The sequence below is a fragment of the Panthera uncia genome, assembly GCF_023721935.1.
Source record: "Panthera uncia isolate 11264 chromosome A3 unlocalized genomic scaffold, Puncia_PCG_1.0 HiC_scaffold_12, whole genome shotgun sequence".
Classification (NCBI taxonomy): Eukaryota; Metazoa; Chordata; class Mammalia; order Carnivora; family Felidae; genus Panthera; species Panthera uncia.
This window is the reverse complement of record NW_026057579.1, coordinates 10,113,695-10,140,256: the sequence shown is the minus strand read 5'-3', so window position 1 is coordinate 10,140,256 and position 26,562 is coordinate 10,113,695. Positions and strand designations below refer to the sequence as shown.

General features: G+C 44.9%; 2 long non-coding RNA genes across 3 annotated transcripts; one reads left to right on the top strand and one right to left on the bottom strand.

The window, feature by feature from the left end:
* On the bottom strand, nucleotides 1–13,373 carry LOC125937529 (uncharacterized). Its single transcript, XR_007462418.1, has 4 exons — nucleotides 13,292–13,373; nucleotides 11,973–12,329; nucleotides 1,741–3,498; nucleotides 1–1,594 (listed from the first exon to the last, which is right to left on the bottom strand). It is a non-coding gene; the product is annotated as an uncharacterized LOC125937529 (long non-coding RNA).
* On the top strand, nucleotides 13,350–26,562 carry LOC125937531 (uncharacterized). 2 transcript variants are annotated; one of them, XR_007462419.1, is made up of 3 exons: nucleotides 13,350–19,330; nucleotides 19,560–20,126; nucleotides 21,485–26,562. It is a non-coding gene; the product is annotated as an uncharacterized LOC125937531 (long non-coding RNA). The 2 variants fall into 2 exon arrangements; XR_007462420.1 differs by having other exon boundaries at nucleotides 19,560–26,562.

Below are 26,562 nucleotides of genomic sequence, written 5' to 3'. Positions count from 1 at the left end.
TCGTTCGATCCAACCATTGTCTATAGTTGAATACCTTTATTGATACATTTTTCAGTCTCCAAAAATTAATGGAGGACCATTACGAACCTCGGATGGAGACCCACGTCTTCTGCCGAAGACAACACAGCTCTTTGTCCTTCTGGCTGCTCTGAAATGAGAAGTTCCTTCTTGTAGTGAGCCCACAGATGTCTCTGGTCCTAGTTCCACCCCTCTGGGGCCAGAGAGAATAAATTCAATCCCTCTCCGTATGCAATCTTTTCAAAACTGTGCAGTCAGCTCTTGCACCTCCTGAGGCTTTGAGAAACGTTTTTGGAATCCTTGTGCAGCGCTGCACGTGACGTGGGCCCGTTTCTGTCCTTGCCACCATCTCCCAATCCCCGAGGATGGTGGACAAAGAGACACAAATGGCAGGAAGACGATATCCTGAGATTTCGGTGAACCACATGAAGGGGAACAGACGCGTGTAGTGTCTGAAGATATCCAACGTGTAGCCAGTACAAAACATGGAGCGAATGAGTTAGCCGGATATTAACTGCAAGGGGATGGAATAAAAATAGGGCCATTCAGACAGATCTTCAGGAAAATTTCCCAACCATGAGCCCGGACTGTGCCAAACCCCAAACATTTGGAAAATAGCTTGAGATGTTCAACGAATCCCAAACTTGAGCGTTTGGGGATGGTTTGTCCTGTCTTAATTGCCCCTGTTTTCACTCGAGTAAGTTGACAAGACACTCACTTGCTGAATTTCTTCCAGAGAAAAAGTGGTTTCTGATTCAACACAATGAGAGCCTCTCCTTCCTTTTTTTTTTTGGTCTCTTCCTTCTCTTTCTCTTCGTTGTTGGCCAAGGTTCTTCCCCAGAGACCACAATTCCCCTCACTGAAGACTCTTTTCAGTGTCAGGTATGATGGGCATATTGAGAAGGCTGATTTATATTCAGCTTGAAGTTTCTCTTTTAGAGAAAAAACTGACCATCCCTCCTCCTAAGCAGCTGGCACGTGTGCTGCAAATGTATTAAACGCTTCCAGATTAGATTCCAGCAGAGCACAGTCTATCTTTGTACAAGGCTAATGGGCCACAGCTTCTAGACAGGCCTCTGCTTTCTGCCAGGGAATTCTCTTCTCGGCTCAGGTAGAGGGGCCCTACAATGCACAGGGAATAAAGGCTTCAGCATCCCAGAGACACATATTGGGGATGGCTGGCTCACACGCCTGGGTCACCTAGACTGCCCTGGGGACCCTGATGAGGAGACTCTCCCATAGCTAAATCTGGTATTGCTTCCCTTCCAAGAATCACGAGGCAGTTTGTAAGATAAAAGTGGCACTCAATTGGACTAAGCCAACCTCTCAGGATATTTGGTATGAGCTTGGTGGCAGAATACCAAGCCTGATGGCAATGCTTCTGCGTGACGTGGTCACTTGAAAAAGAGAGAAGTTCTGGTACTGAGGGATGCTCTTGGGAGGTGGCAAGGAGGTCGATGACAGAAGGTTGGTCTTTCCTTTTCACAAATGGAAGATTCTTTATCATCAGAAATAGGACAGCCCCGGGTTTGCCAGCACTTGTGATGCAGTTTGCTCACTCATGAAGAATGGAGACCTGAGTAAATTAAAAAATATATTGTCCTTCAGGCTACTCAGATTCACAGGTTAACTAAGGCAGAGGATGGTCTATCAGACACTGTTGGCTGTCTACCCAATATCCATTCTCCCTGTCACCCTAATCTGATTGTGGCAGAGACTTACCTCACTCCATTATAAAGCCGCATTTCCCAGCATCCCTTGCAACAAAGGCTAGCCTTGGGACAGAATTTTGGCCAAGGAGATATAAGCAGAAGTCTGTGGGGGATTTCAAGGAAAGTTTTCTTTCAGAGAAGGGTCACTACTTTCTTCCATGTTGCTTGCTTCCTTTTCCATCTTCCTGTTGCAAACATGGATATGGGCTGGAAGGATTGCAGCCATCTTGGGACCATGAGAATGCAAGCCACACACTAGATGGCAAAGCAGGAGGATGGAAGGAGGCTGAGATGTGATGACATCATGGATCTGAAGCACAAGACTGGACTGCATCTCTCTGTAACTCTCCCTCTCACCCAACACACGCACGCACGCACACACGCACACACTGTCTTATCTCAGGAAATGGAACCACCGTCCTCCCCAAAGCTTTAGGACTCAACCTTGACTCTTCGTGTTCCCTTGTAGCCCCTTCCACTCTTCCGTATCCAATTTATTATCACGTCTGTTGATTCTACCAGCACAGCATATCTCAAATTCACCTACTTTTCATCTACGCTGCCCCCTCCAGAGTGAACTCATTACCACCTGGAATGTTACAGGAGTCTCTTACTGGGTCTCTCCACAAGGTCTCTGCTTCTTGTAATCCATCCCCATGAAGCAGAAGTGCTTTCTAAAAAGAGATCAGGTCACACCATTCGTTACGCTCCCACTTAAAGCTCTTCGTGGCTGTCTGCTGCCTTCAGCATGAAATCACAACTACTCACTATCACCCCTGAGGCCCCGCATGGCCGGATACCCACCTCTCCAACTCACCTCTCGCTGTTCTTCTCTCTGCTTTCAGTGGCTCAAAACCACCCATTCCCCATCCCAGATGCTCTTGCCTTCAGCTCAGCTCCATCTCTTCCTTCAGGTCTTAGCTAACGTGTCAGGCAGACCTTCCTGTCCACCACATCTAGAGAAAATTCCCCTGCTGTTTCCCTCCATCCCAGGTTGGAGGAACTGAATTGGTTTATAACGTTTGAATTGGTTGGCGTCCTTGGATTTATTTGCTTTGCGACCGTCAGCTTCTCAAGGATAGAACCACATGTCTTTCTTGCTACCTTTTATCCCCCCTAGGCTAGTCTACTGCCTAGAACATAGTTAGAGCTCAGTAAGTATTTGTGGAAGAAATGAACAAAACAGTTCATTTTATATGCTTATTTATTTATTTTTTTTTTTTTTTTTAATTTTTTTTTCAACGTTTTTTATTTATTTTTGGGACAGAGAGAGACAGAGCATGAACGGGGGAGGGGCAGAGAGAGAGGGAGACACAGAATCGGAAACAGGCTCCAGGCTCCGAGCCATCAGCCCAGAGCCTGACGCGGGGCTCGAACTCACGGACCGCAAGATCGTGACCTGGCTGAAGTCGGACGCCCAACCAACTGCGCCACCCAGGCGCCCCTTATATGCTTTTTAGAATCTGTGGTACAGAACACTGTGTTTTCAGAGAGGAAACCTAACACAGTGATACAGTTCATGGACCCCAGAGCCATTAAGTACTTAGCAATGACATGATCTTGGGCAAAGAACTTAATCTTGGTTGTTTCATCTGTAAAATGGGGATAAAAATTCGCCTATCTTGTAGGATTGCTGTGAGGATTAATTGAGTTAATTCATATGAAGTCATCGGACCTCCTCTTCTTCTTTTTCTTCTTCCAGTGAGACAGAGATTGTGTTTCATGTATATGTTTGCTTCTCCAGTGCCAGCAAGAAGTATGGTCCAGACTGGATTTACTACAGCATTTATTGAAAGAAAAAAAGGAAGCACAAAAGAACAAATTAACAAACCAGAGATCAATTCCAGACCTAGGATGATATTCTTTAAAAAATATTTTATTTTGCGTGCGTGCGAGAGAGAGGCTCGAACCCACAAACCGCCAGATAATGACCTGAGCAGAAATCGAGAGTCGAATGCTTAACCGAGTGAGCCACCCAGGTGCCCCCAGACCTAAGTTGATATTTAATTGATTTACAATGACACAAGTCTAAAAATATTCACTAACACAGCCATTATCCAGGTAATTCCAGCAACATCCAGGTAATTTCTTCTCTATCAACAGAAGGTCCACAGTAACTAAGTGAACTGCAAGGTCACCTGAAGGTCTTTAGGGACTCGTGGCTGGCCCTGCAGAGAGAATTGTGAACCCCTGGTCAGCAATCCACCATTTCTGCTCAGCGCCAGTAGGATCCTCTGACGCTTCCACACCCCTCTTATGAAAGAAGCAGGTGGAGTTGTTTTATTCATGTTAAAAACAAAATGACTAAAAATGGCAGAAAGCAATACAAATGCTCCTAAAATGAAATCAGTGACATATACGCAGCCATCTGCAATCCATCTGAGAATCCAGAACCCAGGAAGAATTTAGTTTCAGGAAGGAAAAGAAACAAAAAGATACAGCAGGCAGCACTAGGAAATAGCCTTCAGAAATGTTAACAGTGTACAGAGTAGCCTTCAGAAATGTTATAGTTTACAGAGGTCAGAAAACCCAACAGGGACAGAACACAGCTATAGGGATTGTTTTCCAGAGCTGAAAAATTACCACATCTCCTGGTAATTGCTTATTTGTGTAAAGGGCAACTCTGTGGATTCCTTGAGGGTAGGGACAGTGCTTTAGTCTTCCCTACCTGAGCTTCTAAACTACACACATGGATTCCTCTGAAGACCTTGACAATCATAGTAGGTGCTCAAGAAGTATCTGTTGAGAGAGTGGATGAGCGATTAACTCATCAGTACAACACAGAGCCCGGGCCTTGCCCCTCCTGACATTTAAAGATAAGTTTGGGGAATTGTCGGGGTTCCTGGGTAGCTCAGTCAGTTGAACATCTGACTCTTGACTTCTGCTCAGGTCACTATCTCACGGTTCGTGGGTTCGAGCCCCACCTTGGCCTCCACACTGTTCAGAGCCTGTTTGGGATTCTCTCTCTTCCTCTCTCTCTGCCCTTCCCTTGCTTGTGCTCTCTCTCTCCCTCATGGTGGATGAATGAACTTAAAAAAAAAAAAGAAATTTTGGGAATTGTCACTGGTAAATGGATATAAAAAAGGATAACTTGTAAATGTGAGAGGCATTGCTCTCAGCCAATTGTATTCTCTTTGTTGGAGAAATACCTATTCAACTGCTTTGCCTATTTTTATATTGGGTTGTCATTGCGTTATTGAGCTATAAGTGTTCTTTATATATTCTAGATACGAGTCCTTTGTCAGTTACCTGGGACATTTACACTTGCAAGTATTTTCTCCCAGTCTGTGGGTTGCCTTTTTCATTTTTTTTTTTGATGGTGTCCTTTGAAGCACAAAGTTTTTATTTTAGTGAAGTCCAATTAATTTTTTCTTTGTCACTTGTGCCTTTGGTGTCATATCTAACCAACTGTTCTCTAATTCAAATTCACAAAGTACTCCTGTGCTTTCTTCTAAGAATTTTATGGTTTCAGCTCTTACATTTAAATCTCGGATCCATTTTGAATTAAACTTTGTATATGATATGAGGAAGAGGTCCAACTTGATACTTTCTCGTGTAGGTGTCCAGTTGCCCCAGCACCATTTGTTGAAGAGATTATCTTTTCCCTATTGAATTGTCTTGGCACCCTTCTTGTGATGGTTAAATTTATGTGTCAGTTTGGCTTAGCTGTGGTGTCCAATCATTCCTTCAAACACTAGTCTAGACATTGCCGTGGTTGTATTTTGTAGATGTGATTAACATACACAGTCAGTTGATTTTAAGTTGACAAGATCTTACCTTTGATAATGTGGGTGGGACTCATCCAATCAGTAGAAGACCGTTAGAGTGAAAACGGAGGTTTCCCGGAGAAGAAAGAATTCTACCTCAAGACAACAACACAGAAATCTTGCCTGTGTTTTCAGCCTTTGGGCCTGCCCTACAGATTTCAGACTTAAGACAGTAATATCAACTCACCTGAGTTTCCAGCCTGCCAGCATGCCCTACAGATTTTAGACTTGCCAGTTCCCACATTACATGAGTCAATTCCTCAAAAATAAATCTCTCTCTCTCTTTTTAAAGAGTTTTGGTAACCAGTTGCTTCTTAGATGTGCATTTATTTTTGAGAGAGAGAAAGAGAGTGAGGGAGGGGCAGAGAGAGAGAGGGACAGAGGATCCCAAGTGGGCTCTGTACTGACAGCAGAGAGACTGATGTGAGGCTCAAATTCACGTATTGTGAGATCATGACCTGAGCTGAAGTCAGATGCTTAGCTGACTGAGCCACCCAGGTGTCCCCCAAAAATAAATCTCTTAACTCACACGTACATATATTCTATTGGTTCCATTTTTCTGAAAAAAACCTGACAGATACACTTGTTGAAATCCCAATTGACCATAAATGCAAGGATTTATTTCTGGGATCTCTTTTCTATTCCCGTGATCTCTATGTACACCCTGACTCCAGAACTGCACTGTCTTAGCTGCTGTAGCTGTATAGTAATTTTCAAAGTAAGAAGGGTGATTCCACAAATTTTGTTCTTCTTTAGTCAAGACTGTTTTGTTTATTCTGGGTTGTCTGCATTTCTGTATGCGTATGAGGATCCATTTATCAATTTCTGCAAAAAAGGAAAAAAGGCAGCTGGGATTTTGATAGGATTGAATCTGTAGACCTCCTTTGGAATTATTTGTTTTAATGATATTGAGCCTCCCAATTCATGAACTTGGAATGTCTTTCAGTCCATTCTGGTCTTTGTTCATTTCTTTCAACAACGTTTTGTAGTTTTCAGTGTATGAGTGTTGCCCCACTTTTATTAAACGTATGCCTAAGTATTTCCTTCTTTTTATGCCAGTTTAAATGGAATGTGTGTTTAATTTATGAATTATTCATTGCTAGTATAGAGAAATGCAGTTGACTTTTGTTATTGATTTTGCATCCTAAAGTTTTGCTAAACTCATTTATTACTTTTGCTAGATTATTTGTATGTGTGGATTGTCCATATAGAAGATCGTGCCATCTGTGAATGGAGATAATTTCGCTTCATCTTTCACAATTTGGATGTTATTTATTTATTTATTTATTTATTTATTTATTGCCTAATTGCCCTGGCTAGAACTTCCAATACAAGATAGAAGTGGTCAGAGTAGATATCCTTGTCTTCTGCTTGATCTTAGGGAGAAAGCTTTTTGGTCTTTCACCATTACTGTGATATTTGCTGTGGGTTTGTTTGCTTTGGAGATTCCCTTATCAGGCCGAGGAATTTCCATTCTATTCCTAATTTGTTTGTTTTGTTTTATCATGAAGGGATATTAGATTTTGCCAAATACTTTTTCTGAATCTGTTGAGATAATCACGTGGTTTTTGTCTTTTATTATATTGATATAGCATATGACATAAATTATTTTTTGTATGTTGAATCACCCTCACATTCCTGGGATAAATTCCACTTGGTCATGGTATATAATCCTTTTTATATATTACTGCACACACACACACACACACACACATGCACACACTTAATCTAAAAACCACTATATTAAAAGTATTCAGCAACAACAAAAATAAAATAAAATAAAATAAAATAAAATAAATAAAACAACCTACCAAGTCAAAAATAAAGCAAACATAAAATCCCTCCAGACAACTTTGTAAGTTGAAGATGCCTTTGTAACTTTAAGAAATTATTATCTCCGGAACATTGTCCAGTATAATACACTGGAGTTGACCAAAACCTAAAGTAGTTCATTCATATGAATCAAACCTCATCAGAAAAGCAGAATTCAATATGGTCCCTAGGACATTCCTGGATTCCTGCCACAATTCCCAGATATCACATACTTTTCTTCCTCCTTATCTGCATTTCCATTTGCTGCTTCCAGAGCCCTGTGGAGTGGGGGCAAGAGGTGAAGGTGCAGCTTGGTAGGCAAGGCAGACACGTGGGATCCCCGTCACAGATGCAGCATGTTAGGGAAGGCACCAGGCCAGCAAGTAGAGATAGAAATGACCCAGGCATTATGTGTGTCTGGTGAACTCAGCCGTTGAGCATGGTCTTGAAACCTGCGGGATCAGAGATCCCTTCAGTCACTCAGCAACCTAGCCTTGAGCCACGCTATTGCAGCCAGGACAAGATGATTGTTTTCACTTTGAGATGTGCATTTGCATTCTTGGAGCTTCCGTGTAAGGAGTCCCATTTATTTACAGTGGAAGAGCTGAATGTACAGAGAAATCGGGGGCTATTATGAAATCTTGGTCAAGGGCAAAGGACATCAAGGCACATGTAAAATTCATGTGATCTGTGCCCTCCCAATGTGTGTCAGAGGCGACAGCTTCACAGCACTCTTGTGTCCCCACATTATCCCCTTAATGTTATTATAGGTCCCACTGCCAGGAAGAAAGTCTTCCTTACCTCTGACCAGCCTTTCCTCTTGTTCTATCATCACTGGAGATGGAGAACAGCTGTCCTCTTTTATGGACTCACAGTTAATTTAATTTATATCTGCTGTAAACATGATTTCTTAAACCTTAATAGAACATTTCAGTTCGGCATGTAGAAAGAGCCCTCTGCCCTGCCCCAGTCATTCCCAATAGATGTGTTTTATTGCATTAATTTATGTTTTTGTCTCTGTTGTTGTTGCTTGTTGTTTTTTCTTCCCCAACAGTGTGATTTTATTTTTATGGCCATATTCTTCCTAGGAATTTTCTGGGCATGTGACATTCCAACATCTTACCAATGATTTATCCTGCTGATGGGTAGATGATCTCACCAAGACAATGAAATGAGAGGTTCAAGAATGCCGCATGGTCTCAAGGTGAGCAAAGAAAGACCCAGGTATTATTACTGTAGCTCTTCAAAGTTGGTGTGGCTGGAGCTCGTGGCCGAAGCGTTTGTAGCCCGCTTCATTTGCGTAGCTAGCATCACGTGAGAAATATGTGAGGGAAAACATGGAATGAAATGAAGCGTCCTTCCCCTTTGGACATCCTTCTCCCTCGGCCAAAGGATGGAGAAGTCTTGTGCAAGGATGGCCTGGTACCTTCCGCCCACTGTTGGCTGACCTGTAGCCCAGACAGCAGGCATGAGGAGTTGAGAAATGGGCATATGATTGTTCCAGAGAAAGTTGCATAAAATTTAAGCCATGGGGCTCGAGTGTCTCCGGCCCTGTAGACTTATGGCTTCACGTGTAGAGGAGAGAATACAACAGCAGATTCATATCTGACTAATGTAGTAATGGCTCCCCACCAAAGCTCCTTGAAGTTCCCTTCAAAGTAAGTCAATAAATAGAGGCAGCTACTTGTGAGACTAGGCCTAATGCATTGTTTGGCTCAGTTCTGAAGAAAGTACAGTGTCTCTGTGACTGGCTTCGAAACGAGCGGACTGGGTTGCATTTGATCAGTTGGAAATGAGAAAGACAGGAGACCATCCCTACATGGAGGAGGCACCCTGTGAACGTTTATTGAGTGTATTGAGCACCCATCTTTATTGAGCACCATCTAAATGCTAAGCTCTCTATACTCGGCATTTTGGACACAGTGGTGACTGAAAGACAAAAATCTCTATCCTCCAGAAGCTTCTATCCTATTAGAGAAGCTAGCCTAAAAATTACATTTGTAACATTGCCCCTGGTGGGGCTATCTGCGATTCTTCAGAAAAATGAAGCATGATAAGGAGTGAGAGACGGAGCGTGGGCAGGGGGGTACCTCATAGGAAGCAGAGGAAAACATCTCTGGGGGAGTGATTTGGGAGTGATTGGGGAGTGTTCTGGCAAGGCACAGATTTGGGGGAAAACATTGCCCTGAAACATCCTGAGCAGGAAAGAACTGGGCAGGTTTGTTAAATAACAAGAGGCCCTCCATATTTCGAGTGTCCTGAGGCACGTTGTTTGCTTTCTCTGAGCCTCATTTTTCGTATGGACATAAAGCCCAGATGTCATAAAAACCCTGTGGCCTCTTTCTCTCTTAAGACAGAGGAAAAATTGGCTCAAGGCATCTGCCTATCTCTACAACCACAACCACCACAATCCTGTGGCTAAAAAAAAAAAAAAAAAAAAAAGTCCAAACCTTCCTGCTCAAAGATGTTCCCTTTGCGGAGGGGCTCTGTGCTCATGCCCCTTCTGTGTCCCAGCCCCTGGTCTGCGGTGTGCACATTTGACTTTTGAGGCATCGGCCAAGAAGACCTTTCTGTAAGAACTGTAGAAACCACCCCCTACCCCCGTCCGAGCAATTGGGTGCACAGCGGATGGGTGGAAGATTGGGGGATGGGAGAGATCCAGGAGGGGGCACAGCCACCTTGTACAGGAATGGCATTCTAACACCTCAGCGGGGGCAGTCCTGGGAGTTTACTGGCTCTTTTTCAGGTCTGGCCTCTAACTTCTTTCCCCTCCTTTCCTTTCTTTTCCCCCTTTTCCTTCCTGCAGCAAAGCAACAATTTCTCCTTTCCAACCTCTTCTGACACCCTGAGAGCCCAATCACCCCCAAGACCATCTTTCAAAGTATTTTCCTGAACACACACAGTGACATCTCTGAGTATAAATCTGGAGTCAGTTTTAGGGGGAAAAAAAATCCCGTTCACATCCTTATGTTTAAATTGCAGGTTATCATATTAACTTTGCAGGGTTTTTGGAAGGATTACCTGGGATAATACACACACCAGCTTTGGCAACATTGCTTGGATAAAGTAAATGCAGATAAGCAGAGGCAGTGATGGGGGCTGGAGAGGGTGGTTGTTATCAACTCACTACTCCTTTGAGGTCAGGCAACCCTGGGGATTAAGTTGGAGAAGTTAGGGAGATGAGGGCCCGGGAAAGCTCTCGCCACAAAAACGACAAAGAAAATCGCTGTCAAAGGAGGAAGAGAGCACATTGAGCTGCACCAGGAGGCCAAAAATAACCAAAAACCTCTAGAGATTTGGAGGTACAGAAAAGCAGAGCAAAATGGATGGAGAAGAAAGGACATGGAGCGGGGGCAAGATTGTGCCATAAAATTTTAGATAAACCTTGTGAGAATTCAGATCTCGGTCCCAAGCCTGGTAGGTGAAAGGCCTCTCCCACACTGCGTAACACACATTTACTGAATGCAATTCAGAGTACAAAGCGAGTTTTGGTTAAAGATCGTGGTGTACAGATGTTAATTCTCCCCCTCTCTTCCTCAAAAATCTCAAAAAGAACAGAAAATGGAGGCACATTTTAGTTGCCAGTAAAATACGGATGCGACTACATTCTTGAACCACAAACAATGTAGCAAATCTGCCAAATGCTGTGAAATCTGGACCAAAATGAGGAAGAACACTGGGAACTAACAACATATCCTCAGACCTTAGGCAAGATGGCCATTTCCCCCAAAGCAACAGAGGTTACCCTGAAATGCAGGCAAGGACTCTTTTTTTTTTTTTTTAAAGAGGGGGCATGGGGGGGGGGGGGGGGGGGCAGAGGGAGAAAGAGAGAGAATCCTAAGCAGGCTCCACACTCAGTGCAGACCCTGGGATCATGGCCTGAGCCGAAATCAAGAGTCAGAGGCTCAACGACTGAGCCACCCAGGAGCCCCACAAGGATTCTTCAAGTGGTGTAAGATCTAGGGGCACAGAGGGCCACTCACTGCAGGAGAAGACTCTCCCCGTAGAGACCGACTTTGACACCACAGCACATGGCCGATGAAAATGAAGGAGAAACCGGGGTGACACAATTCTCATCCGCTACTTACTCTCTTCACTGTGGAGACGACCGGAAGTGAGGTGAGATGTAGACATCGGAGGAACACGGCATTTTGCAAATTGCCAATCTCTTAAATGATGAAAACTGCACGATGGTGCACATTCACAGGTTAAGGAAAGTAATAGGTTTGGTGAGAGGCTACAGGAAGCAGTATGTTCGAGCTTACCAACATTGCTTCCCTGCCTCTACGGACTACCTTTCAGCAAGTATAGGAGATGAACCATGATCAGAAAGAATCACCCACACAGGTCTGCTTTGAAATGAGAGAGAAAATAAAGAAAAAAAGAATGTAAGGAAGGGGGCGCCTGGCTGGCTCAGTCGGTGGAGTGCACGACTCTTGAGTTTGAACCCCACCTTGGGTGTAGAGTTTACTTTAACAACAACAAAAAAGTAAGACAAAGGAAAATAAATAACAACAGGAGAAATTTTCCAAGGAAACAGAGAAAGAGTTCAGACAAAGAGTTTTCTCTATGATCTCAAGGACATTATAGGAGATAAATGTAAATGAAAAATATTACAGAGAAGAAGGCTATACTATATGCAACAAAATTAGAATAAATTTACCTTAAAGCAGGGCTGCCTGGGTGACTCAGTTGGTTGAGCGTCCGACTTCAGCTCAGGTCATGATCTCACAGTTCATGAGTTCGAGCCCTGCGTCAGGTTCTGTGCTGACAGCTCAGAGCCTGGAGCCTGCTTCAGATTCTGTGGCCCCCTCTCTCTCTGCCCCCCACCACTCACGCTCTGTCTCTCTCAAAAATAAATAAACATTAAAAAAATTTACCTTAAAACAGACAGGACTTTCATTCATTCATTCAACAACCAATTACTGAATACCCCCTATATGCCAGGAGCGCTGCTGAATGCTGGAGTTTTAGCGGGGTTTAAGATTAGAAGCATCTCTGCCTTCATAGAGTTTATAATCTAGGATGGTGGGGGAGGGGGTAGAAAAAATAAAATACATAGAATAAATATATGTAGTCCTAGTAAAAAAAGTAAAACAAGACTATGTGATAGGAGATGAAAAGGTAAGGTCTTCTTTAGATTGGGTGACTAGGAGAGGTCTCTCTAACCATGTGGCATTTTATCTAAAACCTGGATTAATAACGTGACACTTTTAGGCCTGCAAATTTCTAAAGGGACATTCTAGGTGTATATAATAGTAGCAAAAAGAGGTTATAAGGAAGAGGATAGACATGAGTGACAGTTAAAGTGTATCCAAAAATACATAACTGGTGTTTGCAAAGAAAAAATGAACAAATAAAATAGGAAATACGTTCAAAAATATAGTAGGAAAAATAATCCCCAAATAAATGCTTAAATCTGCTGAATGCTTAGAATCCGAAAGCATAATGCTGTCATGAGCACTCTGTATTTGAATGACCAACATCAGTACATAAGGAAAATAGGATAAGCAGGGGTGCCTTGGTGGCTCAGTCGGTTAAGCATCTGCCTTCGATTCAGGTCACGGGTTCGAGCCCTGCATCGGGCTTTGTGCTGACAGCTCAGAGCCTGGAGCCTGCTTTGGCTTCTGTCTCCTCTCTCTCTCTCTCTTTCTCTCTCTGCCCCTCCCCCACTCACGCCCTGTCTCTCTCCGTCTCTCAAAAAAATGAATAAACATTTAAAAAAAAAAAAAAAAAAAAAGAAGAAGAAGAATAGAATAAGCAGCCTTGATTCTGGGCTGGTCCGGTGCCTGGCTTTGACCAAGAGCAGATTGTGTCAGCTCTGAGCCTGTTCCAAGAGGCCTTGTGTACTTCCAGTCTCTTTCTTGCAACTCTGTTACCATTATGCGAGCAAGCCTGGGCTATCCTGATCCTGCCCCGGGATGAGAGATCACATGATCAGGCCACCCCCTTTGCCCCTGCTGAGAGATAACCAACTCTTACCACATATGTGATGTGGGGATCCCAGGGCAGCCAGGCTCCAGACCCAGACGCATGTCCTAACCATAAATGTTTTTCACCCAAGGCAATTCACCCAAGATCAGCCAATCCAGAGCTACAGAACTGCACTTCCCCCTCCAACCCCCACCACCCCAACCCGGACCTGTAGAGCTGTGTGCAATGAGAAATGGTGTTTGTTTTCAGCCACAAAGCTTTAGAGTGGTTCATTAGGCACCAAATCCTAACTGATAAATATCTGAATGTATTTCATGATCTTTTTCTTGCCTTTGGAGAGATAATTTAGGACATAGTCTTATAAAGAAATGTTTACCTGAAATTCAGCACATCTAATTATATTTTAGTTTCTTTTTCTTCTATTAAATTCAAGTGGAATTATGTTTAATGGTTTTTATTAAAAATAGCTTTAAGATGCCTGGATGGCTCAGTTGGTTAAGTGTCTGACTTTGGCTGAGTTATGATCTCGTGGAACATGTGTTCGAGCCCCGTGTCTGGCTCTGGCTGACAGCACTGAGCCTGCTTAGGGTTCTCTCTCTCTCTCTCTCTCTCTCTCTCTCTCTCTCTCTAAGTAAATAAACATTAAAACAAAAAAGAGCTTGACAGGTAATAAGGAAGTGCTCACAAAAGGACAGGGGCATATTGAAAGGCTGTAAGAACAATGTGGATCCTGGATTGGCTCCTGGACCAGAAAATGGACATTGGTGGGGAAACTATCCAAAAACACATAATTGGTGTTCGGATACTCTTTAACCGCCTCCCATGTCTAGTTATTAGTATTGCCTTGATGTTCATCCTTCCATTCATTGTGTTGTGGTTGTGTAAGAGGCTACCATAGGGGAAGTTGAGTGAAGGGCAAAGGGAACTTTCCTAAGTCTAAAATTGTTTCAAAATGTAGCTAGAAAAGAGCACAAAGATGTATTAAACAATGTCAAGAGAAAGTTGGATTTTGATCTTACTTTTGAAATATAAAACTTTTCCTCAGTGAAATAAATGGAGACACAGGTAAAAATAGCTAATAACTAATGCAGATAGTAAGTAAACATTGCTATTAGGTGTATGATGGCTCCAATGAATAGTTTTAGATCTGCAGGATATTCAGAGAAAGAAGTTTGTCGAGGTAAATGTTTAATGTCTGCAACCTATTATATCTGGTGTTATTAATATATTGGTAAATGTTTGGTCTGTCCAGGACCAAATCGATTGTACATTCCATACCAGCAGAAGTTTGTATATTCATGACACTTTTAAAGTAATTATTAATATATTTCCAGCCTAATTTCAAAGATTGCATGTTACTTTAATCGGAGGAATAAGGAAAGAAGTCAAACACTACGTTACCTCTCGGAGGTAGCAGAACATGACAAATACAGAATAGACATCAGAAGGGGTGTAGTCTGCTTTGGCGATGCACCAAGGAAAACACCGTTTGGTACAGGTTGAAATAGCACTTTCCATAGAAGAGGAGCAGTGTCTACACATCACACACACACACACACACACACACACACGGATATATTATATACAGATACAAATATGTATGTGTATGTATATGGTCTCTATATAGTATACATATTATATATATTCGTGTATTTATACTATTCTTTACACCCATTTTGGTGCCATGACCAAATGACATCCATATCATACACCACATGCAAAACACACTTTTAAATGTATAAATAAACAACTCCAACACATTCCGATTGTTTCACGAGGCAGCTATTTTTTTTTTTTTTTAAAGCTGAGTAATTCCGTACCAGGTTCATTGTAGAAGAAGTCCCTGGTGGGTTCTGAAGCAACTAGAAAACAACAGAAACCTTAGAAACTTGTAACTGACAAATCAAACTATATCCGGAAACAGTATTGACTCAGCAGTAACTCCCACCAAGAAGATTATTTGTGTTTACAAAAGTTGTGTGTTAGGCCTCTCTAATACTATTGTCAAGTCAAATGTCAAGAATGTTAATTAGTAAAAGGAAGGGGAGGCGGTCCCTGAGCACCAGCTCTCTGTAAACAGAGCGCTGCCCCTTGAGTCCCAAAGCAACTACATGGAGGTGTTCTTTGTGCACAGGAAACAGTACATGATGAAGCATCTAGTAAAGCAGATGTGAAAAGTTGCCATCCGAAAACGGTTTATCAAAAGAGACACTCTTATTGTAAATTACCAAAAACTCGTTTCAGTTTGTTTAGCTCACCAACGCGTGGGTATTCAGTACGTGAGCTTTATTTCGGCTCTTTTCATTGTGTTCATCCCTTATTTGAGCAGTGTGTGCCCTCTGTTAGAAGGTCTCTCCAGAGTAGATTACAGAATGCAGAGATATCTTTATAGTCCACTGATAATTTTCCAGTTCTAAATACTCTACTATTTAGCCATCAGCCTATTAGCTCAGGTATAAAACAGGGAAGAAAGATACTCCCACGTTAAAACCAACATGTTTTATTTTCTCAATGTTCCTATCTCTTACCCTATTGAGATCTCATGGCACATGCAGATGGCTGTGGATTGGTTTGATAATTCTTTTTTTTTTTTTTTTTACTTCTTTTAGCCCTAGGATTTAATCAAAACCATTTCTTTTGTGCAACATCGCTCTGAATTCAACCACATGGGACCTGGCAAGCAAGTGTTGGTAACAGACCCTGCATCTGTCTCGTGTCCATCAATGTCATGGTTAGCTTGGAAGCTGACAAAGCATCATAAGTTTCTTCTCAATCCATTTAAAATGAACCCCAGTTAAAATAAAAAGTAACACAAATCAAACAGGTTTTTTTGAATATTAATTCTGTACGCACACTGTCAGAATCATAAATGAGTTTTGCATAAGGAGTAAAATGAAAGATAACAAAACACTTATCTTTAGGAGGAATGTCCACAAATGGCTATATATGTTACTGTGAATTGTTCTTAAAAGTAAACCTTCTGATGTATTCAAAATAATTAAGAGTGGACAAAAATCTCCCCACACCAATGCAATTATGTACATGTTCAGTAGGCAAATAGTCACGCCTTGAGCTCAGAGTCTAGGATACAATCATCAGTCAATCCATTCTTTGTTCCTTTCCCCCTTGTCTCCAAACTTTCTCTCACTACCTAAATACCCACATAGGATTCCAAATGGGTCCAATAGCTCATCTGGGCAAGCAATAATGTCCGGGACATGCTCGTTATTGTATTTTAGGCATTTGTTGACAAAGATGTATTGGGTGGGTTTGTTTTTGTTTTTTGTTTTTGTTTTTCTATCTGGGGATGTTCCACCTATCCTGGCATGGAAGAAAAACTGGGCTGAGGGGGTCCTGCCTCAGCCAGCAGGGTCACCGTCTACTCTGCAGATGTTGGTGGAGTCTTAAGGAGCATGAGGTCTTGAGACAGGGAAGAGACCCAGTGGTCTACTTTGCCTTCTAATCTAAAGCCAAGTGTCTTATTTTCAATTATTCCCATTAATATCGTGCAGTCAGCAGCTGGGTGTAAAGCTCAGGACCTGCCCCGAGGGATGGACAGCACGGTGGCCTGTAAGACCACGGCACCACCTGTGTGTTCAGATGTCATCCCTTCCCTCCTGAGAGCCAGGCCACCTGCCAGGCCAGCTGCAGAACCAGTTACTTCTACACCATATTTGACATGGACATAAGACATGGTACTTTTCATGACAGGAGGGATGTCCACACAAGTTATCATCCAAACAGGACACTTTTGAAAGAGGCAACTATTCATAATCATAACAGGTCAACAGATATGAATGGAGGCTGTCCCAGGCACACGGAGACACATGGCTATTAGCCAGAGGAAACTTTTCAGGATGCCTACCTCTTCTCTTCAGTAGATTTGCAATGAAGACATTCATAGCTTCCCTGAGGCCCCACCTCTGGAGTTATACTGCCTGGAAATATTTTGAGAATGTACCTTGGGGCAAAACAGATTTGTTGAAGAAAATGTCCTCACAAATGTGGAGCAAAAACTACAGAAGAAGCCGTCTTCCCCCTTTGCCCTCCCAGTGCGGTCGGAGGAGATTCTAGAATTAGAAACGAAACCAAAAAATGAAAGACCTGATCTGAGAGCTTAATTCTCCCCTTCAGGAAACAAACACCCAGCGTGGCCAGTGGGTTCTTTAAAAACATTCCCCATCCATTTTCCACCTTGTGTTCCTTTGGTCTGCAGTTGACTGGCTCTCATTTCATTTTTGGAAAAAAGTGATTGTATCTCCAGCCTAGAAACTTTGATACACTGTGCCATTATCAAGGAAGTCTCCTACGTGGGGATTGCACATCTACCCTGCCAGAGCACGGCGGCATGTGGTCCCGTAGACATCATTTTATGCTTTCTTCTTGCTTTATTTGAAATACGTTTCATGTACCATCTCCAACAAAAATGCAGTCGTTCAACAAGGAGAGAGACAGAGGGCCCTGAGCTGCCCAGGGAGAAGGCCAGGTCTGGGGCCGCAGAGTGGGGAGGAGTGTAAGTAAAGGCCTGCGCAGAGCGGCAAGAAATATTTGGCATTCCTGGCTTCCCACAAAGGGTAGGTCACGGAGAGGGAACAAGCAGTTGGGATGGAGTATGTACACCACAACTATTCTTTCTCAGGCCGCATCCAGGCCACTCTATCACAGCAACGTCCCCGGTGGGAAGACCCCGAGTTTACTCCACAGTGAGGGAAATGCTCCGGGTAATTACACACGATGCCTGTCTATACGCGGGATGGGGTCAATGTCTGTGGCAAAGACAGCTGCTGGTTTTGAGGCTGTGTGTTAAATCCACTTTGGCTAACGACCGTTTAGTGCATTTAAGGGACGGAGCACTGAGCATCCCCTTCCACAGGCCCTGGTCAAAACAAAGCCCACTTCTTCGTGACGTGCCCACAGGTGGTCTGTTTCAGAGGCCTGCCATCAGCTTCTTGGATGGGGATTTTGGAAGAAGAACCACGCTCGCTATTTCCTGGGTAGTGAATTAAAGACATGCCTCTCTTCTCTCTGAAACTTTGGGAAAGAAAAAAAAAAACAAAACAAAACCACCGTCATTCATAACAACATAACCACACATACATCAAGACAAAAATAATCATTTAGTTGAAAAGAGATTTTGTCATCAGCAGGCTTTCTTTCTGCCCACCTCACTGGGCAGGGTAATTTGGCCCCTGCAGCCAGATCTATAAAATGCTGCAGTAAGATGGCTTCACGAGGTTTCTCAGCCACGGGAATTTCCAGCTACTGGAAATACCCAAGGCCAGCGTAAGCTCATTTATTTTTCTTAATTTGAGTGTCAGGTTATAGACTAAATAGCAGATGCCTGATGTTCTCAAGTGCTTGTGAGGCAAATGTCACGGGACAGGACACGAATGGAAGAATGCATGGAAAATGGGACATCATGCTCCAGGGTCAGCAGGTGGGCAGACCGCATGGAAACCTTCCCCTCGGAGTCACGGAGGTGAAGTTTCCGGGTGATAAATCTGAGAAGGTGCCTCCCGTTGCAGGGCTCAGAGCAGCAGGATGGCCTTCTTGCCCCTTGTACGCTGTGGCCCCGTGGCCCAAGGAGAAGTGGTGGTTTGGAAATCATGTTAAGACTTCTCCATGTGGCAAGAGTCGTTAGGGAGTGTTTTTGTTTTCTTCTTCTGAACAAGTAGTGTCCTAACACAGCGGCCACATGTTTTGCATTTCCTGTGACAGTCCTAATTTCTAATATTTTTGTGTGCACATCCTGATAAGTATACCAGGATCACTTTCGCTCAGCATTAGGTTCGGAAAACTTGGTGGCAGAAATCTTAGAGCATCTGTGTATTTTACAGGATGAGCAGAGGAGGAGAGAAGGGAAGGGGAGGCACGGAACCCCTAGTTCAGGACAGGTAACGTGCCAGTAATCTGTACCGTTGGCATGTTTGGTTCCCACAGGGGTGGGCAGCATTGCTCTGGTTTTAAAAATGAGGAAACCAGCTCAAAGGAGCTCGGCAGCTCACCCAAGGTGGCTGGCTAAGTAGCAATGATACCAAACTTTGGATCCAGATCTGACTCTAACACCCATGGCTTCTCCACCTTTGGGTAAGTCACTCATTCTGTTCTCACGAAGCTTCGTCATTCTTAGGGAGGTGAGATTTACAAACATGGAAATTCTAGATGATAAAGATGGGATATAACGTGTTACGTTATGACAAATGATCAGCGCTGTTAATCAGATAAGTTACCCATCTGTTGCAAAATGTGGCCCACGTGTACGCCCAAGTTATATTCTCGGTGGAATAAATTTCCATTTTTTTCATTATTTCTTGAGGATTGCAAATTCAATGGAGAACGGAGTGTCTTTCAACCCCATGTGGGGACTGGAACTCAAAGGGGTCCAGACACTTCAGTCAAGATGCTGACTCTGCTCAGGAGGCACCCCCACACCGTCAGTGTCATGTCACGTGCTTGATGATGGCACCATGCTGCAGAGATGGAGACAGTGCCAACGGTTGCCCTCCAACAGGTAGCGAGGGCTGTGATGCTTTGCAAGGACTGTCGGCAAGGACAATACGTTCCATTCCATAAATGGTCACCGCGTACCTGCTACATAGAAAGCACAATGTTGAAACATGCCGCCTTCCGGCTTCCAGCTTCTGAAAGAAGGAGACAGAAAACAACTATCGTATAAAAAAAAAAAAATGCCAGTTGATAGATGCAAATAATATACTCTGGCAATTCCGAAGGGGAGTGATATCCCTGCATCTAATGGAGAGATCAGTGGAAGAGGCATTTGACATAGGCCTTGAAGTATGTGTAGGAGTCCAACGGACGGGTGGGGAAGGAAAAACAGAAGCTAATATGCTCAAGGAGGAGAACGGAATCTGTCTAAACAGTGGTGAGTCATCTAGCTCATCTGGGTTGTGGAATATATGAGAGGGAGTAGTAATAAGGCTTATTTTCCAGGCTTGCACTTCACCTTGAACTTCAGTCTGTGCAAGATCCATCACTTCTGGCTTGTCCTCCTGGGGAGAGCAGACACTCTCAGTCAGCAGGCGGCCTTGCCAGTGGGCAGGGGGCCGAGCAACTCTCCTGTGTGTGTGTGGATGAAGGCCAGGGATACAGGGGCAGCAGTGGTTTTTCCCCGGTGAGAAACTAGGCCTAGTTGGTGAGAACTAACCTCGCGGGCCTGGGAAGCTGATCTGGCCCTGTTCCTGAACTCCTGCCTTCTCTGCCCCAAAGCTCTAAGCCCCTGGACAGAAGGCTGGGTCAGCTCTGCTTGCAGCCAGAGGACACTGAGAAGGCCACGTCTCACAGGTGCCCTTCTCTCAGGTCCCCAAAGCCTCTAGAGCCGACAGCCAGCATCACTTTCCATCTGGCCCCAGGCAATGGCTACCTAGCAACTGAGCCATAGACGTTTGCCCTTAGGATATAGTCTGAGTGTCGGTCTGAGGTTTATTTTTTTTTTTAATTTTTTTTTAACGTTTATTTATTTTTGAGACAGAGAGAGACAGAGCATGAACGGGGGAGGAGCAGAGAGAGAGGGAGACACAGAATCGGAAGCAGGCTCCAGGCTCTGGGCCATCAGCCCAGAGCCCGACGCGGGGCTCGAACTCACAGACCGTGAGATCGTGACCTGAGCTGAAGTCGGATGCTTAACCGACTGAGCCACCCAGGCGCCCCTTGGTCTGAGGTTTAAAACCAAACCAAATTCTGCCCCACTGCATCTTCAACTGTTGACTTCTGGTGAAGTGTCTTCTAAAGGCACAATCAGCCCTCCTGTGAACAGAAGCGAGCAATTGAAAACCTTGCTCTCTGGGGCACCTGGGTGGCCTAGTTGGTGGAGCGTCTGACTCTCGATTTCAGCTCAGGTCATGATCTCTCAGTTCATGAGTTCTAGCCCTGCTCTGACAGTGTGGAGCCTCCTTGAGATTCTCTCTCTTCCTCTCCTCTGCTTGGGCACGCTCTCTCTCTCTCTCTCTCTCTCACACACACACACACACACACACACACACACGTGCACAAAAAATAAACTCTAAAAAAAAAAAAAAACCCACAAAACCTTGCTTTCACTCTTCCCTCATTTCCTTGCCCTGTGAAAGCATCTGGGTCTAAATTGGGCCCCAACTTATCAGTATGATGCTTGCTACCCATCACAACTGACTGGGGAGTTGTTGGAAATGCAAATGCTGGGTTCACCCCAGGCTAAGAGATAGGTCTGTGGGTTTGATTTTATTTTTATGTATGTCCCCCCAGGTGCCTGGGCAAATGCCGTATAACTTTGGATATCCACATTTCCTGTTTGTTGCATCCTAGAATTTCCAGCTGGGACAAGTTCTGAACATCAGCTAACACAGCACTTTCTAAATTCATGGGAGCAGGATGCCAGTCTAGGAACTAGGGAGATAGCAAGTAGCGTTTCCTCAGTGGATCTGACTGGAAATCAACTTCTCTTGGAGCATAGATTGGCATCTCATGCCTAAAGTACAGCATGAGAATGTTGGTCTAGTTCAATCTCCTCTTTATGCATTTGAAGAAGGAGAACTGCTGTGCCCCATGGCACATAGCTCTAGACCCGCAGGCTCACTTCCCCTGCCGGTGCTGCTTTGGAATGATCCCTTCTATTTCCCTGACTTGGGTGAGAATGGCATGTGTGAGCAGATGAGACACTTGTGGGAAAACCATGTTCTAGAAGTGTGTGAGGTGATGTATGCTGTTTTGACTTGGACTTTTTCTTTAAAAAAAAAAACTTGTTATTTGAGAGAGAGAGAGAACTCGAGGGAGGGGCAAAGGGCGAGAGAGAGAGAGAGAGAGAGAGAGAGAGAGAATCCCAAGCAGGTTCCAAGCTATGAGCACAGAGCCCAACGCAGGGCTCGAACTCATGAATCGTGAGACCATCACCTGAACCAAAATCAAGAGTTGGACACTCAACCAACTGAGCCACCCAGGTGCCCCTAACTTAGACTTTTCCTGAGCATTGCTTTGAGTCCGTAGCAACCACTGCCGTTATAGAACATCTTAGAACCACTGAAGAAAAGAGCAATTCCAGATTTGGGGACTTGGTGAGCAAAAATTCTCTACTTCCTCCCCAGCTTGAGCACGGCTTCTTCATTGGAGTCCAGGCGCCTAGAGCACAGGAGTCGACCTCCAGCCACAGGGACTATCTAGGCTGCCCTGGGGTCACCAGGGGTAGCAGAAGAGACTAGGACGAGCCGCAGGAGCACAGGAAGCCGGGAGGCTGCCGTGGGAAGCAAGAGGAAGGTGGGAGGGGGGGCGGACATAATGTGACTGCTCTGGTCCCTCACTGGCTCACGTACTCACCTGGGCACCTGACACCGCATGCTGCCAGCAAAGTGGATCCTTCATCGAATGATGCAAGGACTATGAACTTATCTGCTTTACGCCCTCAGGACATCTAAGCGTGGTGCCTTGTTCCTACAAATTGCTCTGTGATTATATAATGATGGACCAAGAGTGACACAGCAGGGAACCTTTCCATCTGCAGAGGAAAACTGCTCTTACACACACTGTCCCAGGGAAACCACCTTCTCTTCCAGAAGGCAAGCGTCTCTGGCTATTTGGAACTGCCTGTTGACCCCCATTCCTCTTCAGCCCATTAGTCAGAGGTAGAGCTGCTCCTGGATAACACCCTTACACACCCTTACACACACACACACACACACACACACACACTTAATCTGTTAACTTTTGGATCTTTGCCCAGAAGCCTCCAGAAGCCCAGACCCAATCCTGGGTTCCCAGGTCCAAAATTTTTGTAGCAAGAAAAAGCATTCTCATCTGAAACTTTTAATAGTATATAAATAAAGTGATCCAGGCTCCAAATGGCCCAGGCAAGGCCACCCCATATAGGGCCGTGAATATCACAATAGGTGATTGTTTTAAAGTGTTTTAATGAGTCTCAAAACATCCTACATAATATCAGCCTCCACTCCAGTCCTCCTGACAGGCTCCAGTAAATAACATGAGTTGACAGGAATAAAACAGCTTGCTCAGGAGTAATTGAGTGGAATTAGAATGAACAGACAAGAAAGAAAAATTGGTGCTTGGGTCACAAGGAACTTTTTGTTGGGAACGCCCTGGGGGATTTGGTGGGATGTGGCCCCGCTGACTAATCACCAGTATAGAAAGTTTACAGTCTCTCCACCATGCCAGCGTCTTTAATAACTTGAAAAGCACAAGAGGTGGCTGTTAATTTCAAAGACAGTTATATGAAGCTTTTATTGAGTGTGGCGCAGAGTATATAGTTAGCAGCCCGTGAGATAATGAACCCTTTAAATAGGGTTTTCAAAAACAAAACCATCTTATTTTTGCTTGAGCCAAAAGAACAGCAATGTTCTCCTGTTATTTGAAAGCCGAAAAAATATATATAAAGTAGGATCTCTCCATTGCACACGAGAAGAGCCGCTTTCTTCACCAAGGGCGTGTGCCATGCCATGGAACCATGGACACTTAGACGGACTCAGCTGACCTTGCCAGGACATGCCTTTGCCGGGAAGCAAGCAGATAGGGGAGGAAGGGGTTAAATGTGATGGCTGCCACCCTCATGAGCATTGGCTCCTGGGCCTTCTCTCCCTGACCTGGGCTGACAATACTGGGAAGAGGTGGGGCCCCCTCTGGCCCCCCAGTGTCATGAAGTGAGTAAACCAGAGATCAAACCAGTGGCTTCTTGAATTTAAAGAGATAAAGAACCAACCTGTGAAAAAAGCAGGACTCCACATGCCTCCCCTGGGCGTTCTGGGGCTGGAGACGGCGGGCCGGGAGCAGGGTGGGCAGACATTGCCTGTCCAGTCTAGAACCACTTAGGATGGCCTGCTCTGACCTCTCGACGCGGCACGTGAGGAATGGACGCGGTGAAGTGAGCCGTTGATGGGCCTGGAATCTCCAAGCCACTGTGACCGGGGACCCTGCCTTCTCCCCCTGGCAACATCTATGATTTTGACCCATGGAGTACCTTGTGCTTTTATCATTGTCTCTCCCTCTTTCCCTCCCTTCCTCTCCTCCCCTTCTCCATCTCTCTTCCTCCTTCCCTCCCTCTTCCCTCCCCTCCCCGACCCCGACTGCGCTAGATGTATACGTGCGTGAAGAGACTGAGATGGAGAAACCGGTCCAGCCCACTTTAGAAGTCATCTGTTTTTCCCTCACCCTATCATTCTTGCATTCGATGTTCATTAACCCCTTGCCAAGAACAGGGCTTCCAAGTGTGAGCGAGGCAGACATGGCTCCCCTCCCCCTCCCTCTACCCCCAACACACAGGCGAGTCCTACCTGGCCCAGCTGGCAGTGGTCAGGGGCAGCACTGATGGACAGGACAGGTGCTACCCTGACTGCAGGACCGGGTGGGCCTGTTGCTGGTCTTTGCTGTGCCCCTCCTTCATTCCACCGTGGGTGTGTTGTGACAAGGGCTTTGCCCATAGGACCCCCTGGGCTGAGGAACAATGCCACCAAATCTGACTGACCAAGGACTGCAAAACAAAACAAAGAAACAGGGCTTCTCTCAGCCAGTCCTGGGGAGCAAATAATGTAAACAAAAAGATTAATTAAAGGAGAATGAATTATTTCCTGCCTCAGCACTGGCAACAAGCAGAATCTAAGAACTTAATTCAGTCTTGTTATTAGCAACATATACCCTGCTTTTTTTTTTTTTTTTTAAGACACACTTCTGTCCCTCGCGTGATATGGGGAATTTAGCCATTTCCAGGAGTTTTTTCTGCAAAACATGCATCAAGTTGGATCTCTTCCCAAGCTGTAAATTCTTGCTAGCCCAGGAAAACTCCTTCTAGAAGCTTTTGGGATCTGGTGAGCCCTGAAGGAAAACTCCCAGCCTCACTCCTTTCCAGCAGTTTGGGAACATGCTGGAGCTGGGTCTGTGGGAGTCTGGAATGCTTGCTTAGGAAGGCCCTTTGTTGGCCACATCGCCTTGGAGCCACTTGCAGATTCCCGCTGGTCTAGGATGTATCAAGAAGCCAGAGAACAACCTTGTTTTAGGAAAAGAGGGAACTGCTTCTTCTAACGCTGTCAGGAAGCAAAACAGTCAAATTTGCTTTTCCGGAGGTCTGAACAGAGGCACGGATATTTGAATGAATGCACTTTCAAAGTCTCGATGCTCTAATTGCCAGTGGTCCCCAGTCCTTGCGGTGTCGTAGAAGCACCTGAGAATGAGTCAGAATATGAGCTGCTCTTCTCCATGTCCTGTCTCCCCCACAGGAAGCTTCTTGTGTGGCACCTAGGAATCTGGATTTTCAAGAAAGTCCGTAAGTGATCGCTGTGCAACCAGTACAGTGCCACCACCCATGAAGTGACGGCAAGTACTGTCACCTAGGGGCTGCCCACATGGCAGGGACAGCAGAAGGAGCTAAGATTGAGATGTTCTGGAGAAGCTCTTTCTTAGGAAAGGTGATCTTGGGGGTTCGGTTAGGCAAGGGAGAGAGAACGTTCAGTCCGGGGTGCTCCTGAGTCAAAGCCAACCATCACCTTCTTAAGGATGTCAGCTTGCTGACTCGCCATCCTGGGTAGCTTAATGGGCCCCCAGCAGCCCCCAGAGAGGAGGTCAGCTGGAAGACGAGTGCTGGAAATACCAGCACGTGACAAATACTTCTGCTGGAGAGCACTGGTGAGATTCCCTGAGGACGCCCTGTGAATCACCCTGAGTGGCAAGGCCAAGGTCAAGAGGTGGGTGTTTCTGGTCAACCCGAGGCTTCACAAAATCATTTCCTTTTGCCTTCACTTCAGACCTCACCTGTCAATGTGGCTTCTGCCAGGTACGCATGTGCTTTCTGCCCAAGGCTCCTCGAGCTGCCCAGTGCTCACACAGCCAGGGTGCGAACAAGCCTGTACTGAGCCATCCCTTTGGGTTAGAATGAATGCTCGAGAAAGGCAGGAGGCATTTCTGACCTTTTTGGAGTTTCAGTAATCTCCCCTACAAGCATTTGACTATGAATCTTCTGGGCAAGGAAGAAGCTTGCTTCCTGATGTAGAGCCCACTTTTCCACAGGGAAAGAAATAGCTTGTGAGCTCATATCCAGGGTTTGCCCTTTTTAACAGCAAAACACAGTTACGTGACCATTCAGAGCTTCTCTTCTAGCCAACATGGGGCGTGGATGTCTGAAGTGGACAGGCTACCTGTGCCTCGAGCCCCGGGTGGGTCAGAACCATGATGGGATCCGCCTTGGCCTTTGGGAAGATGGCTCTATGCCACCGGGTACTCAGGAAGCTGGGGACAATGCGACACCAGTCCATCAACAACTATCTACTGAGCCCCTGCCATTGTCAGACACTCTTCCGGACTGTGTGTCTTACGAATTGACTTTGAGAGCA